Genomic DNA, 3,062 nt, shown 5'->3' on the forward strand with positions numbered 1-3,062 from the left:
TATAATATATCTATATATATAAATATTCCAACATTAAAAATATTATTTTGCTTTTTGGAATTACAACATATATGTAAGCATTAATGTATTGTTTATGCTTTGAAGAATAAAATTCTGAAAATGAAAACAACAACCCCTGAGCATCTTCCTTGTCTGGAAATAATTATTATTACTTTTAAATTTCGTTATCTTTAACTTCACTATTTTTCGTGGTCCGCTTGACCAATTAATATCTTTCAATTAATTAAGGTTTTTAGTTGAGATAAAAAAGTCAGTGTCACGAGCGGGATTCGAACCCACGGCCTTCGGCTAGATACGCCGTTGCTCTACCACTTCAGCTATCGTGACTTCGATCCACTCGGCCACTAATTTCCCATCTCAACCCCACCTTTTAAATTTTCCCTCCTTTTTGGCATTTTTTCGTCCCGCTCGTGATACTGACATTTTTATCTCAACTGAAAACCTTAATTAATTTAAAGATATTAATTGGTCAAGCGGACTGCGAAAACTAGTGAATTTAATAAGTTAAATGAAGTACATCTTCTCTAAAGTTCTCCGTGGCCATTTCATTTGTCGCCGAGAATCAAATAGATTACACGACATTTAAAAAATGGCAAAAATGAGGGAAAATTCAAAATGTGGGGTTGAGATAGGAAGTTAGTGTCCGGGCGGATCGAAGTCACGAGACGTGGGTTCGAATCCCGCTCGTGACACTGACTTTTTTTATCTCAACTAAAAACCTTAATTAATTGAAAGTTATTTTTAACCCTTTTACACTTTTTAATTTGTAATATAAGGAATTGCAATACAGGTTTATCGCACAGACTTATCTTGAAAGATAAAATTATGAACGCTCAGTATTAAATATAATTTTGTAGCCATCTCGTTATACTTCAAAAAACAATATAATTAATTGTGAAAATGCTATCAGCGAGCCAATGAACTGATGATAGATCTTTTATCAAAATTGATCTTTTCTAACTCCTTCCTTTCTGTGTTTCTCGACTGCCTTACAATTTCAAATTAAGTTAGTTAATGAGCGATTGAATCCAAGCCCGAAGCGGAGATAGCCATCCCAGATGTTATATGTATTAATTATGAGCAAGCTGTTGTATAAAGGTAGCCTTCAAAGCCAGTCGAATCAGTCCTGACAGCAAAACCCTTGTCAAAAGTTAATTGATATAATTCTCTGTATGTAAATGATGTTAGCTGTTACTTGTTTAGTTTTTCATTCCGAAGCATGAGATAATGGGGGGTATAAATAGTGCGAACGATGGCGGAAAAAGAGAAAAAAATTCTATTTTTATGTAAATTGGCATGTGGTAAACCAACCCCCATTGTATGGATTCCGGCATTGACATTCCCTTAGCCATAATTTAACTCTCTGCGGTTAATTTTTCGCAACTGAACCTGCCAATGATATTCGAGAAGTCTTAAGCCTTATGACAGTATGTTTTAAAGGTTCCGTTATAAGAGCTTTATCCGGCTCTAAGTTTTTTTTTTTTTTTTTTAGAAAGGTGTCAGTCAAGGATCTCAGATATACCTCGCAGTTAATTGGGACAGATTTATTCTTCTGCCGCCTGAAATGCAAATCACCAACTATCTCTTGAGATTAACCACGGCTCGTTAAGTTTCCTTCGGCCCGATATTAATGGCACTCAGGCAAGGAAAAGATAAGATTGCACCTAAAAGCAACCGGAGGATTTTACGTAATCCATCGCATTTGGTAATGTCCTCGCCGAACCTCCGGCCGACCTATGACACACAAGACACATGTTTTCTTTCAATAACATGATTCCTTCTTTTTTTAGCTCTTCTTTTCGGCTGTTTTGGAAAGGCGAAATTTTATTTACAAAAATAAAATAATTTCGTTGAATTGCCCAACTTTGAGTTATCTTAAAGAATAATTTACTGCCTGAATCGACCCTATAAGAGTACAAATGGCTCTCAATTTTTTTAAAAGCATATCCCAATTTTTAGTTTTAATTAAGACTGTATAAACACGAAGGTTCCCTTTTTAAATATAATAAGTTTTTTCCGGTTATTTCGGTTGCCTATTCCTGTTTTAGTCTTTCAGACTTTCTTTCGCCATCATCAATGGTGGGTTAGTGTGGTCATTTACCCCAATTTAAAACAATTATACAACAGATATACAAATTAAGTAAGAAAAATTCGAAGATCACGATACCCAATGGGACAAACGATACAAACCCAGACCTAATCCGCCAAAACTGTTGATGGACAACAATAAACTCATTTCAATTAATTAATCTTTAAGTAAGGTACTGGTTGAGATAAAAATCTTTTATGGTGTAGAGCAGCGGCGTATTTAGCCGAAGGTTGTGGGTTCGAATCCTGCTCATGACGCTTACTTTTTTTATCTCAACCAATACCTTACTTAAAGATTAAATAATTGAAAAGAATTTATTTGGTCAAATCGGACCACGAAACCTAATGGATTTATATATAATTTTTCTCACCAATTGTTTTTTTTTCTTAATGAATACACTTTCTCAAAACAATCGTACTCAGTGATTACCGTTGTTTTTCAAACTCAATTTGTTGATGTACAGAACCGAGCCGGTTTTGTTATCAGCGGAGGTTGACTTTTTCCCACCCCACGCCGTGTATTTCATTAAACCAGACTTGAAACAAATCGCCTTGGAGACTTTTAAAGCGTAGGCCATTATCCGTCTATCTGGCCGATAGATAAAGATAAGTCCGGCCTGTAATGAGGTAAAGAAGTCGAAGGGAAAAGTCTGGAACGCCAGGTAAATCCGGTGACATTCATCGGATATATTTATTCAACACATTCGTATCATTCCAATGCGTTGGCTTGAAAAACCAGAAACTTATAAATGACTATCATGATCATCACCAACTTTAGGAAGCATATTGTCTATATAACTATTAAGGATAGTACAATACTAGTAGTAGTACGAGGAAAGTATATATACTAAAAAGTATATATAATAGGATTGTACTTTACTATATTAATTCAGGACCGCTGGATTCGAACCCTGGACCATTACCATTACCTGAGCACCGACTCAACACCTTAA

Source organism: Cimex lectularius, unplaced genomic scaffold (assembly GCF_000648675.2).
Source record: "Cimex lectularius strain Harlan isolate CLEC.00 unplaced genomic scaffold, Clec_2.1 scaffold12, whole genome shotgun sequence".
NCBI classification, from domain to species: Eukaryota; Metazoa; Arthropoda; class Insecta; order Hemiptera; family Cimicidae; genus Cimex; species Cimex lectularius.